The 15,127-nt window shown below is 40.4% G+C and overlaps 2 pseudogenes; both read left to right on the plus strand.

Moving 5' to 3' along the window:
• The first annotated feature begins 8,123 nt into the window (after positions 1-8,123).
• LOC133058492 (ATP synthase F(0) complex subunit C1, mitochondrial-like) lies at positions 8,124-9,174 on the plus strand (annotated as a pseudogene).
• Positions 9,175-10,898: 1,724 nt separating this feature from the next.
• On the plus strand, positions 10,899-11,777 carry LOC133058678 (growth hormone-inducible transmembrane protein-like; annotated as a pseudogene).
• Positions 11,778-15,127: the final 3,350 nt, after the last annotated feature.

Raw genomic sequence — 15,127 nt, forward strand, 5'->3', positions numbered from 1 at the left:
TGCTCATGGCATTTTAATTTACGTTTAATAATGTATTTTTGTCTTGAAATAGTAAAATTAGGTGTGAGATTTCAGCTGTTTTGGCTGAAGCGAAAAAAGTTAATCACTTTTGCTCAACCACTGCATTTTATAAAATGTAGGGAAAAGAGTTTGCTGGTGTTGTGTGGATTTCAGGGAAATGCTGAACATTCTAAAGTTTGTGTAAAGTTTGTTACTTTAAATGGCAGTTATGGAGGAGTCACCCTATTTGGGGAGGTAGATCATAATTTCAGAGGGTTGACAGGGCTTAAGTGTGATTGAGAAGGACTATTCAATGATCTCTAATTTCTTAAAAATTTCAAGTAACAGTGCTTAAGGTTCTGGTTTATCAAAAACCACATTGTAGAAATACATGAGAAACACTGTACTGCAGACAAGTTCTCACACTGTTTCAATGCTTATCTCCTTTTGAGACTGACCAAAAATGATTTCAGACAACAGAAGAAATGGATGTCTATACATAAACACTAAAAAACACACACTTGTAATTGACTTGTGGGATCTTAGTTCCCTGACCAGGATTGAACCCAGATCCAAACAGCTGAACCGAAACCACTGGACCAGCAGGTAATTGCTAGCATTTGCTGTTGATTAGGTTGCCCAAAGGCAGTTTTGTTTAAAAGTATTTACTCAGAAATTGTGTTGACTGGTGAACACATACATGGGGTGGTGGATGAGACAGGAATGCCCAGCCCTGCAGAATAACCTCTGGAAAACAATCGCCTGATTTTTCTCAAGTTGAAGGAGTTAGCTACTAGAAAATTCGGGATCTATTACAGTCCCATCAGGCATCTCTGAGGCTTAGGTTCAGTGTTCAGGAGTGATCTTACTAAAGTTGGTGCCAAGATCTTTTGTAGGAAAGTAGGATTTTATTACAGTTGATTTATTCTGATGAAATGGGCCTAGATAAACGAGCAACTAAATTCCAGTGAGAGAGCTGTCCTATGGGATTGACTGATTACTTTGGTTGCCCTTGCAGGGTGAGACATTTGATACATAGAAGTTCTTCGTAGGCCATACAGACAGGGGCCAAGAGAGGGTGTGTCAGTGAAGACTAAAATACAGCGTAATTCCAGTATTTTTCATTACCAGGAAAGCCTTCCCATGGCCTATATGTTGAATGGTTTATGTGTCACATTGCTCTCATTATGTAGTGACATATCTATCAAAGGCATATGGCTGTCAGAACAGGTACAGTGATACTCAGCATTGTACCATCAATTTATTGACACCAGGTAAAAAGCATTTCCATTAGCTTTTACACATGTATTTTAATGTGTGGCTTTTTTCAACCAAAATTTTAAATTATTTTTGGTGGCACTGGGTGTTGGTTGCTGCCTGAGAATTTCTCTACCTGCAGTGAGTGGGGCTGCTCTCCACTGTGGTGCACAGACATTGTGGCGGCTTGTCCTGCTGTGGATGCAGGCTCTAAATGTAGGCTTAGTAGTTGTGGCTGAGGAGTTCAGCAGCGCTGTGGCATGTCTTACCTTCCCAAACCAGGGATCAAACCCTGCCTTGGCAGGCAGATTCTTAGCTACTGGACCACCAGGGAAATCCTCATCATGTGACTTGAGTGCGACTTTTAAAATACTGGAAATAGGGCTTCCCTGCTGGCCCAGTGGTAAGAATCTGCCTGCCAGTGCGGGGGAAACAGGTTTGATTCCTGGTCTGGGAAGATTTCATGTGCAGGGGAGCAACTTAAGCCTGCGTGCTCTACAGCCAACAAGCAGCAACTGCGCCCTTGGGCCGCAACTGCCGAAGCCCATGTGCCCTAGAGCCAGCAAGCTGCGAAAAGCCAGCAGCAAGCCTGCATGCTGCAGCCGCCGCAGCCCCTGTGCCCTAAAACCTGAACTCCAAAAGGAGAGAAGACACTGCAACTAGAGAGGAGCCCCTGTTCACTGCCTGAGTGCAGCAAGAATAGTTAGGAAGTAGTGTGCATATGTAAAAAAATATTTTTAATAAGATATTGAAAACAAGTCCAATAATTTTTTGCTACTCTCTAGGACTTAAGAACTATTCTCAGTACATCATTGGAGATAAGGAAAGAGAAAAGTCACTTTTTAGTATGTGTAATTTTTCATAAGTTGGAAAAATGATAAAATATTTGTACAGATACAATTATAATTTTTAAAAATTATGCATTTGAATGACCAGAAATAAACAGACCCCCGAATTACACCTTGACCTCATTTTAAATGTCTTTTTTCATATATATGTTTTTTAGTTACAATTATGTAAAAATAGAACTTAGAGCCTGTCATAACTAACTTCCCATATTCCTGCTTTGGCGGGGGGATGGGTAGTCATACCATTCTTAGTTACCTAATGATCAGAGATCAAACCTGTACCCCTTGCCTTAGCACCAGAGTCTTAACCACTGGACTGCCAGGAAAGTTACCAGACACTCTCAACCAGGAAATAACACAGGCATTAATTGCTGTTCTCTTGACAATTTCATGGGAAAATATGGAGACTCGTAGTATAACTGAAGAGCAACCATCACAGTTTATTAACTCCATTTAGGAGTTGCCATAGGAAAGAAAAAGCACTATGTGAAGATGTCAAAGTTTCTCAAAATTACTCCATAAATCACTGCTAAGATTCTATTATTTTTTGAATTTTTTTTTCTTTTCATTTATTTTTAATAGTTGGAGGCTAATTACTTTACAATATTGTAGTGGTTTTTGTCATACATTGACATGAATCAACCATGGAGTTACATGTATTCCCCATCCCTATCCCCCCTCCCACCTCTCTCTCCACCCCAATATATATTTACATTTCTGTGCATTAGTGCACTCCTACCTATAGTGTGAATAGTATCCAGATGTACATATATATAACTCCATGAGATATAAAAGGCATTCAGGCATACCTTGGCAATAACTGCAGGTACTGTTTCAGATTATCTCAAGCAATAAGGTGAGTCACACAAATTCTTTGGTTTCCCGGATCCTATAAAACTTACGTTTACACTATAATCAACTAAGTGTGTAATAGCATTATGTCTAAAAAATGTGTACATCTTATTAAAAATATTGCTAAAAAGCTCTAACCATCATTGGAGCCTTCAGCAAGTAGCCTTTTTGCTGCTGGAGGGTTTTGCCTCTGTTGCTGCTGACTGATCAGAGTGGTGGTTATTGAAGGCTGGGGAAAAAATGAGGTTTGCCATATTGAATGATTCTTCCTTTCATGATCAATTTCTCTATACCTCTTAATGCTGTTTAATATCATTTACTCACAGTAGAACTTTCAGAATTGGAGTCAATCCTCTCAGACTGTCACTGCTTTACCAACTAAGTTTATGTCATATTCTAAATTCTTTGACGCCATTTCAACAATCTTCACAGAATCTTCAACAGGAGTAGTTTACATCTCAAGAAACCACTGTATTTGTTCATCCATAAGAAGCAATTCATCTTCCATTTTATTATGAGACTGCAGTAATTCATCTTCCATTTTATTATGAGACTGCAGTAATTCAGACATATCCTCAGACTTCACTTCTAATTCTAAATCTCTTGCCATTTACACCACATCTCCCTGCTGAAGTTATGAACTCCTCAAAGTCATCCATGAGAGCTGGAATCAACTTCTTCCAAACTGGCATCTGACATTTTGACCTCATGAGGCACAGATGTTCTTTAATGACATCTAGAATGGTGGATCTTTTCGACAAGATTTTCCATTGACTTTGCCCAGATCCATCAGAGGAATCACAAAGCATGACAGCTACAGTCCTAACGAGGATGGACATTGCAGGGACTGATGCTGAAGCTCCAAAACCCTGGCCACCTGATGCAAAGAGCCAACTCATTGGAAAAGACCCTGATACTGGGAAAGATTGAAGGCAAGAGGGGAACGGGATGACAGAGGATATGATGGTTGGATGGCTTTGCTGACTGAATAGACGTGAGTTTGAGCAAACTCCAGGAGATGGTGAAGGACAGGGAGACCTGGCATGCTGCAGTCGATAGATTCGCAGAGTCAGACACCACTGAGCAACTGAACGACAACAGTAGCCTTACGAAATGGATTTCTTCAGTGAGACTTGAAATCGAAACTACTCCTTGATCCATGGGCTGCAGAATGGGTGATGTGTTAGCAGTCATGAAAATAGCAATTATCTCATTGTACATCTCCATCAGAGCTCTTGGGTGCATTGTCAGTAAGCAGTAATACTTTGAAAGGAATCGTCTCTTCTGAGTAGTTCTCTCAACAGTGGACTTAAAATAGGAAACCATGTTGTCAACAGATGTGCTGTCCTCCAGACTGTGGCCATCTATAGATCACAGGAGATGGCTTCTTTCCTTAAACATCAAGAACCAGCCTCTGCTGGCTTCAAACTTTTTTCCTGCAGCTTCCTCACCTCTCTCGACGTTCAGAGAACTGAAGAGAGTTAGGACTTTGGTCTGGAGTAGGCTCTGGCTTGAGAGAGACTTGTGGCTGGTTTGGTCTCCTGTCCAGACCACTCAGATTTTCTCCATAACAACAGCAAGGTTAGTGTTAGCTTATCATTCATGTGTTCACTGGAATAGCACTTCTAATTTTCTTCAAGAACTTTTCCTTTGCATTCACAACTTGGCTGTTTGATGCAAGAGATGCATTATTAATGCCTATCTCAGTTTTGGACATGCCTTCCTCATGAAGCTTAATCATGTTTAGCTTTTGGTTTAAACTGAGAGATGTGTAACTCTTGATTTCACCTGAACACTCAGAGGCTACTGTAGGATTGTTAACTGGCCTAATGTCAATACTGTTGTGTCTCAAACAGCAGAGAGGCCTGAGGAGAGGGAGAGAGATGGGGGACTAGATGGTCAGTGGAGCAATCAGAACACACACCTTAGGACTCCCCTGGTGGTCCAGTGGTTAAGAATCTGCCTGTCAATGTAGGCGACACAGGTTTGATCCCTGGTCCTGGGAGATTCCACATATCGCCAGGCAACCGAGCCTTTGCACAGCAACTGCTGATGCCTATGTGTCCTGGAGCCCATGCTCCACAGTAAGAGAAGTCACTGCAATGAGAAACCCAAGTACAGCAATAAAGACCCAGAGCAGCTAAAACTTAATTATTAAAAAAAAACAAAACCATGTATTGATTGCATTCTTAAATGGGCATGGTTCCCAGTGCCCAGAACAATTACAATTTTTAAATCGAGGAACACTGTTGGCATATCACCATAACAAATATGAAAGTAATTTTAAAAGTTTTCTGTCTTTTGACAATTACCAAAATGTCAAGCAGAGACACTAAGTGAGCAAATGCTATTGGAAAAATGGTACCAATAGTTGCTCAATGCAGGGTTGCCACAAACTGTCCATTAAAAAAGAAAAAAGGATTAATAACATCTGGAAAACACAATAAAGTGCAATAAAATGAGGTATTCATGTATAATTTTTCATAAAGTGTTTACTTGCCTCTGCAAGTAATGCTCTGAATGCTGCCTGCATTCAGCAACTATGGCCTAAATAGTTCAATCCTAAAGAAAATTAAGCAGGATAAATTTTTTTTTTTTTTAAGTCTTCTTAAGAGAACTGAGATCATGGCATCTAGTTCCATCACTTCATAGCAAATAGATGAGGAAAAAATGAAAACAGTGGCAGATTTTATTTTCTTGGGCTCCAAAATCACTGTGGACAGTGACTGCAGCCATGAAATTAAAAGAAGCTTGCTCATTGGAAGAAAAGCTGTGACAGACAAACCCAGACATTGCATTAAAAAGCAGGAACATCTTTGATGACAAAGGTACATCTAGTCAAATCTATGGTCTTTCCAGTAGTCATGTACAGATGTGAGAGTTGGACCATAAAGAAGGCTGAATGCTGAAGAACTGATGCTTTTGAACTGTGGTGTTGGAGAAGACTCTTGGGAGTCCCTTGGACAACAAGGAGATCACACCAGTCCTAAAGGAAATCAACCGTGAATATTCATTGGAAGGACTGATACTGAAGCTGAAACTCTAATACTTTGGGCCATCTGATGCAAAGAACTGACTCATTGGAAAAGACCCTGATGCTGGGAAAGATTGAAGGCAGGAGAAGGGGATGACAGAGGATGAGATGGTTGGATGGCATCACTGACTCAATGGGAATGAGTTTGAGCAAACTCTGGGAGGTAGTGGAGGACAGGGAAGCCTGGTGTGCTGCAGTCCATGGGGTAGCAAAGAGTCAGATATGACTTAGCAACTGAACAACAACAAGAGAACTGGAAGAGTTGAAAAGGTAACGGGAGTTTAGCTGGCTAAAATCTGAGAGAAGATTAAAACCTAGAGAAGCAAACCTAGCACTCAAATATGGGTTTGATGGCCTCATTGGACTAAGGGCACAGAAGCCAAAAATGTAGGTCCAGTCCCCAGTGGAAACTCTTGATACCCTATTACTCCATTAAACTAAGGGCTTCCAAAGGGCTACACTTTGCAGACGAGAGAGAACCTGGGTTCCTCATCTGGGTGGTTAAGGCAACTTCAGTCTCAGAATTTAGATTAAGATAGTGCTAGGAAAAGTAAAGGGGCTCAAGAGCTTGAAAGAATCAAATGAAAATCATTATTTCATCCTAGGTTTCTGGTTGTTTCTACAAATATTTATTCAAACATAATGTCCCATAAATAAAACCAGCATAAGTGAGAATCAGCACACACAATGTACAATTTCAGGAAGCATCAGGCCTCCATGCTTATCATGTTGAAATAATATATAAGCTTGAAAATACCTCCAGGGAAGAGGAAACTATAAAAACATGACAGTAGATCTGATAAAGAATCAAACAGGACTTACACAAATAAAACAGCACAATAAATGAAATTAAAAGCAAAAGATAGGTGGGTTGGTCTAACCACAGATTGGGCACAATTTAAGAATACGGAACTGAAGGATGAATAAGAAGTAACAATCCAAAATGTAGTATGGAAAGACAAAAACAAGAAAACTGCCTTAGAGAACCAGTGACATTAAGGATACAGTGGATAGATGTAAGATGTTTAATTGGAAGTTTAGAATATGAGGCAATATGGGGCTTCCCTGGTGGTTCAGTGGTAGAGAATCCACCTGCCAACGTAGGAAACGTGGGCTCAATCCCTGATCCTGGAAGATCCCACATGCCTCAGAGCAACTAAGCCGATGTGCCACAGCTATTGAGCCTGTGATCTAAAGCCTCGAAGCCACAACTACCAAAGCCCTTGTGCCCTAGAGCACGTGCTCTGCAACAAGAGAAGCCACCGCAACAAGAAGCCTGCTCACCAAAACTGGAGAGTATTCCTGCTCACCGGAAACTACAGGAAAGCCCATGCAGCAACAAAGACCCAGCACAGAATAAAAGACAATGAAGAGATAAATGGCTGACATTTTTTCAGAAGTGTTGGAAGACAATCTACTGACTCAGGGTACCAGCAAACTGTAAGTAACAAAAAATACTGAGAAATCTTTACAAAGACGCATCATGGTGAAAGCAAAATATTCAACAACAAAGAGAAAATCCTTAATACATCTACATCTAGATCCAACCACCAGTAAGCAGGAAATACAAGAAATAGAGGCACATGTTAAACTACCATGAGGATGCAATGATCCAAATCTAGATTGTGGGAAATTCAGCTATTAGAATATCCCACATCTTCAAAAAATAAATAACTGGGGAGTGGAGGTGGTTCAACTGTAAAAGACTTATGGTAATCAATATATATTATGGTAAGCAAGCATTTAAAGTACAAATCACTATTTCTTTAATTATGACATAGCATGGGTTTCCCTGGTGGCACAGTGGTAAACAATCTGCCTGCCAGTGCAGGAGACAGGAGTTCAATCCCTCCTCTGGGAAGATCCCCTAGAGAAGGAACTAGCAATCCACTCCAGTATTCTTGTCTGGGAAATCCCACGGACATAGGAGCCTGGCAGGCTACAGTCCATGGGGTCACAAAAGAGTGGGACATGACTGAGCGACTGAACAAGTATGGATTTTATGGAAAATGGAGACTGCCTCCCCATGTTTGGGGAATTCCCATCATAGGAGTCTTGGCATACCACTTAACGAACTATTGAAAAAAATCAACTTTCCAAGTCCCAGAGCTAAAGCCGGGAGATTGAAAAACATGCAGACCCCTGGGGCATTACTCATTCCTCCTGCTCTTATCTGCTCTTTCTGTTGTTCAGTTGCTAAGTCCTGTCCAAATCTCTGTGACCCCACAAACTGCAGCATACCAGGCTTCCCTGTCCTTCACTGTCTCCCAGAGTTTGCTCAAACTCATGTCTACTGAGTCAGTGATGCCATCTCAACCTGTTGCCCCCTTCTCCTCCTGCCTTCAATCTTTCCCAGCATCGGGGTCTTTTCCAATGAGTCAGCTCTTCAAATCAAGTGGCCAGAGTTTTGGAGCTTCGGCATCAGCCCTTCTGATGAATATTCAGGACAGATTTCCTTTAGGATTGACTGGTTTGATATTCTTGCAGTCCAAGGGACTCTCAAGAGTCTTCTCCAGTACTACAATCTAAAAGCATCAGTTCTTCAGCGTTCAGCCAACTCTCACATCCATTCATGACTCCTGAAAAACACATAGTTTTGACTATATGGACCTTTGTCAGCAAAATGATGTCTCTGCTTTTCAATATGCTGTCTAGGTTTGTCATAGCTTCATCTTCCAAGGAGTAAGCGTCATTTAATTTTGTGGCTACAGTCACCATCCACAGTAACTTTGGAGCCCAAGAAAATAAAATCTGTCACTGTTTCCATCACTTCATGGCAAACAGATTCAGAAAAAAGTGGAAACAGTGACCGATGTACTCTTGTCCCAGGGGTCTGATCAGGCTTGTGTCTACCTCCTTCCTGAAGAAGCCAGAGGTCCCATCTGAACAGCCTTCCCACAGCAGTGTCCCACTCTAGGGGGCCAGGCAGGAGTCCCAGACCAGTGCTATCTCCCGGAATATTGACACAGAAGCCAAGTTTATTGGCGCCGGGGCTGCCACAGTTGGCGTGGCTGGTTCAGGAGCCAGCATTGGAACAGTCTTTGGCAGCTTGACTGCTGACTATGCCAGGAATCTGTCCCTGAAGCAGCGACTCTTCCCTGTGCCATTCTGGGCTTTGCCGTGTCTGAGGCTAGGAGGCTCTTCTGTCCGATGGCCCCCTTCCTCATCTTCTTCACCGTGTGAGACTCTGTGGAGGGCACCTTATCCCTGCTGCTCAACTCCAGGCCATGCCCAGTGCTTTACCATTAAACACAGCATTTCTGGGACTTCCCTGGTGGTCCAGTGGTTAAGTCTTCACCTTCCAATGCAGGGGAGAGAGTTCCATCCCTGACTGGGGAGCTAAAATCCCATATTCCTCCAGGCCAAAAAACCAAAACAGAGGACAAAGGCAATACTGTAACAAATTCAGTGAAGACTTTTTCTTAGAGTCTGGTCCACAGAATAAATTTTTAAAAAATAATAATATTGAAAAAAAGGACTATACATCATACATTGAGTCACTTTATAATTTTATCTCTAAAGATCACTGATTATAATTAAACCTTGTGTAAATAAAAATAAATAAATAAATGCAAAAAATACAGTCCACAGGAAGAAAAAAAGTCTTAAGAAAAAGTTTCTCTAAAAATAAAAAAACTTTCCCAGCCTCTCTCACAGCCAGAGCACAGATTTACGACCTCAACTCAATCAGTCAGGCTTCTCCTATAGCAGACATTGAAACAGGCAGAAGTGAATTGATTCAGCGGGATCAGTGCTAGGACAGGTGGCCACTGTGGTGGTAATCCTCTTCCAAGAGAGCAGTGGTGTATTAGCAGCAGCATCCAGATTCCAGCATTGATGGCATCAGTGCCGAAAGCAGCAGGTTCGTGGACAGCAGGAGCAGCAGGAGAAACAAGGGGAGCTTTATGGAGCCCATTCTGCGGTGTGATTTTGGAAATAATTCCTGGATGAGAGTTCCCAGTGTGGCTTTCCAACTCTCCTAGAGAGTCTAAGTACTAAAATAGTCATTATTAAATTCACTTTTAGTTTAAAAAAAAAAGAAAAAGAGGAAAGGATATATAACAGATGAATTAATGGAAGCAGTGCCAGAATAGCAGATTGAGGACATCCAAAATTTCACTACTTCATAAAAGAAATGAGAACAGTAGCCAAAGTTGTCAAAATCAACTTCTTCAGAACTCTGGAAATAAAGTCTTGCAAGGATCCAAGGAGAGGTCTTTTGGCTTAAAGCTCAACATTCAGAAAACAATAGATCATGGCATCTGGTCCCATCTACTTCACAGCAAATAGATGGGTAAACAACAGAAACAGTGAGAGACTTTATTTTCCTGGGCTCCAAAATAACTGCAGATGGTGACTGCAGCCATGAAATTAAAAGATGCTTACTCCTTGGAAGAAAAGCTATGACCAACCTAGACAGCGTATTGAAAAGCAGAAACATTACTTTGCCAACAAAGATCCGTCTAGTCAAAGCTATGGTTTTTCCAGTAGTCATGTATGGATGTGAGAGTTGGACTCTGAAGAAAGCTGAGTGCCAAAGAATTGATGCTTTTGAACTGTGGTGTTGGAGAAGACTCTTGAGAGTCCCTTGGACTGCAAGGAGACCAAGCCAGTGAATCCTAAAGGAAATCAGTCCTGAATATTCATTGGAAGGACTGATACTGAGGCTGAAACTCCAATACTTTGGCCACCTGATGTGAAGAGCTGACTTCTTGGAAAAGACCCTAATGCTGGGAAAGATTGAAGGCAGGAGCAGAAGGGGATGACAGAGTATGAGATGGTTGGATGCCATCACTGACTCGATGGACATCAGTTTGAGCAAGCTCCAGGAGTTGGTGATGGACAGGGAAGCCTGGCATGCTGCAGTTTTGGGGGTCGCAAAGAGTCAGACAGGACTGAGCGACTGAACCGATGGGAGAGCTGGCCAAGAACTTGAGTAGGCAACTTTGGAACCATCATTGGGAAAACATTTAAAACCAGTCAGATGGGAAGATGTTTTTATGGCTGGAAGAGCTGCTGTTGGTCTTGGTGCTTTGTGCTTTGATGACTTGGGAATGTCCAATGAGATTAGAGCTATTGAAAAGGCTATAATTTGGCCTCAGTATGTGAAAGGTAGAATTCCACTGTATGTATTAACTCTTAGCAGGAAGTATTGGCTTAACAGCTTCATCTGCTTTGGCAGTGAGCAGAACTCTGTCTCTCAAGAACTTCATGATGAAAGGCTCTTCGGTGTTGATTGGTGCAACCTTTGCAGCCATACCTGGAGCTGGAATGCTGGTACAGTCAGTATCCTATTCTTGGAACCCAGGCCCAAAACATCTTGCTTGGTTATTACTATCAAGTGTGATCAGTGCAGTGGTGGCTCCTCAAAATATTATGAGGGCTTCTTCTCATCAGAGCAGAGGGGTACACTGCTGCCATTGTGGGAGACCTTTCCACCGTGGCCATGTGCCCACCCAGTGAGAAGTTTCTGAACATGGGAGCACCCTTGGGCATGGGCCTAGATCTTAATCTTTGTGTTCTCACTGGCATCTGGGTTTCTTCCACCAACCATGGTGGCTGTTGCCACTGTATACTCAGTAGCAATTTATAGTAGATTAGTTCGTTTCAGCATGTTTCTTATGTATGATAGGCAGGAATCAATCAAGTGTGCAGAAGTAGTACCAGTGTATACGGTTCAAAAATATGACCCTATCAATTCAATGCTGGGAATCTACAAGGAGACATTAAATATATTTATGCTGGTTGTCAGTATCCTACCAACTGAAGGCAACAGAAAGAAGTGAAGTGACTCAGCTTCTGACTTCCTTAATACTTCAGATATCTGGCTTAAGAGGGGAAGATTTTCCCTAAATAGGGGCTTCCCAGGTTGCTCTAATGATAAAGAACCTGCCTGCCTCCATCATGCAGGAGATGTAAGAGACATGGGTTCAATCCCTGGGTTGGGGAGATCCCCTGGAGGAGTGTGTGGCAACACACTCCAGTATTCTTGCCTGGAGAATCTCATGGACAGAGGACCCTGGCAAGCTATAGTCCATAGGGTTGCAAAGAGTCGGACACAACTGAAGCGACTTAGCTCACATTCATGCACGTTAATTAAATAGTTTGTGCAAGCAGCTTTCATTGAAGTTTAGAAGACAAGAAACTGTCAACATGTTTCAGGTGTTACAGCAATGTGATGCTTCAGGTCTGCTTTTTCTTCTGGAGAATAAATTCAGGAGTTCTCTTCCAAATAGCTCACTCATTTTCAATTCTCATGTTTGAATAATTCTAAAATGTTCTGATGAATGTGAAAACCGGTTTGTGTTGCAGGAATTAAAGTGTTTTATCGATTTTTAAATTTATTTGGTTAAGTGATATTTAGGAAACTCGTGTGCCTGCATTTGTTTTTGTTTTTTAGTGTGGGATATTAATAAGTAATGTTTTTTTATATTAATAAATAATGTTGTAAGTGACGTAAGGGTTTGGTAAAAGGATGAGAGAGAAGTAAAGGGTCAGCTGTGGTCTTTCTGTGAATACTTAGAACTTGGCACATATGTAATTGTGGTGAGCCAGGGAGGGAGTCTGGATGTTTGAAAATAAGTTATGGCTGTACATCTGCTAAGTTATCAGAAGCATTGAGCAGAAAGCAAAGACATAGATGATTCTCAGGACTCTGCTTACAACATAGATGTGGTCGTGTTTGACTTCTCATTGTTTGACAGTGTTAGGGAGTCCACAATGTTAAATATATGGAGAATTCCAGTTACATAATATATATTAAAAACAAAAAAAGAACAAGAGGGCGGCAGAGGATGAGATGGTTAGGTAGCATTACTGACTCCCCTTGGATGTGAACTTGAGCAAACGCTAGAAGATAGTGGAGGGTGGGGAAGTCTGGCGAGCCTCAGTCCATGGAGTTGCAGTCGGACACAACTTACTGACTGAACAACAGCCATATATATTACATATGTGTGTTGAAGTCTTGAATCGTCTAGAACAAAATATCCTTAAAACACTCAGGACAAAATATTCAAATCATGAAAATTCTTGCATTTTTAAGTATACAAAACAGACTCACAGATATAGAGAACAAATTAATGGTTACCAGTGGGGAGGGGGATGGGGCAGAGGCAATATAGGGATGGGAGAGTAAAAGGTACCAATTAAAAAAAAAAAAAAAAAAAAAAAGGTACCAATTATCATATATAAAATAAGCTGCAAGGATATATTGTATAATCCAGGAAATATAGCCAATATTCTATGGTAAGTATAAATGGAGCCTAATCTTTAAAAATTATACTGTGAATCACTATATTGTAATATGTAACATATAATATTGTATATCAACTGTATAACTGTAAGTTAAGAAGTTATAACTATATAACTAAATTTAAAAGTATACAAACAATATGTGCATAATTGCTAAATAGTTTTGCAAATTTATTGAAATGTTTAAAGGAATACATGCTTGCCTTTCTCCTCTCTTCAAGTTTTAAAGCTTTTATCAAAAAGCCTGTTTGTATTACACTTGAGATTATGAAAGCAGTTTTCCCCCTCAGATTTGGTTTCTTGAATTTCATCTCAGAGGAATCACTAAAAAAAGGAAGGCAAAGTGAGGCTTTTTTCATGAACTGTATCAATCAAAAATGTAATGGAGATGGGGTGGGAGTTGGGAGGGAGGTTTAAGAGGGAGGGGACATACATAAACTTATGGCTGATTCATGTGGATATACGGCAGAAATGAACACAATATTGTAAAGCAGTTATCCTCCAATTAAAAATAAAAAAAGAAACAATGAGTCTACCAAAAAAAAAAGGAAATAAAAAATGCTTTGTTCGAGTTTCACATAGCAGAATTTTCCTTCTCTACTCCATAGACCATTACTTAACTCTCCCATGCAATTTTTAAGTTTTTCTTTGATACAAGAGTTATTTTTGGAAGTTCTTATGAATGAAATAACTGTGTGATTATTGAGATGGTTGGTAATTTTTTGTAATTTATTTTTAACTAGAGGATAATTGCTTTACAATGTTGTGTTGGTTTCTGCCATACACCAACTGGAGTCAGCTCTAAGTATACATATGTCCCCTCCCTCTTGAACGTCCCTCCCACCCATGGTTGGTGGTTTTGACAAATATTTATTATAGTAATCCAGAAATAACTATTCTAGCCATTTCAATTTACATAGGATGCTTATTTCTGAAATAATAAATGGTTCAGCCAGGAAAAAAAAAACAGATAAATTGGATTTTATTAAAATTAAAAATGTCTGTGCTTCAAAGTACACCATCAAATGAGTGAAAACAATCTACAGAATGGGAAAATATTGCAAAACATATATCTGATGGAAAAAAAAAAAACACCTTGTAACTGGAGTATTAAAAAAATACAACTCGATGAAGCTGGGGGGAAAGACAAATAACACAATTTTAAGACAGGCAAAGAATCCAAATAGAAGTTTTCCCAAAGAATATATACAAATGGGTCAAAAGTACATGAAAATATGCTGAACATCAGTAGTCATTGCGTGCATGCCTACTAAGTCACTTCAGCCGTGTCCAACTCTTTGCAACCCTATGGACTATAGCTGCCAGGCTTCTCTGTCCATGGGATTCTCCAGGCAAGATACTGGAGTGGGTTGCTATGCCCTCTTCCAGTGGATCTTTCTAACCCAGGGATCTAACTGGAGTTTCTTACCTCTCCTGCATTGGCAGGCAGATTCTTGACCACTAGTGCCACCTGGGAAGCCCTCAGTAGTCATTAGGGAAATGCAAATATCAAAACTTTGCTTTGATACTGCTTTGAACTAGTTAGTTCCTAAAATGCATGTGGAAGTAGTAGATTCACCAAATGTTAGACCATCTAGGACAATGGAAGAATCCTGAATGATCACAAGTTACTCTCATAATTTCCTCATGTATTTTCTAAGAAAGAAACATAAATTATCAGCCTTATACCAAATTAAAAATGAATATCAGTGGTATGAATGACATCAAATTGATTCCACCTAAAACTGCATGTGACAAAATTAGTGATACACATTTTATTTTTTAAAAATCCCATCTCTTTTTTTCCTTTTTAAATTTCTCTATGCAGTCGTAGAGGTACAAGAGCAGTTTTATTTTTATATTTTGGTTGTGCTGTGTCTTCATT

Source organism: Dama dama, chromosome 6 (genome assembly GCF_033118175.1).
Source record: "Dama dama isolate Ldn47 chromosome 6, ASM3311817v1, whole genome shotgun sequence".
NCBI classification, from domain to species: Eukaryota; Metazoa; Chordata; class Mammalia; order Artiodactyla; family Cervidae; genus Dama; species Dama dama.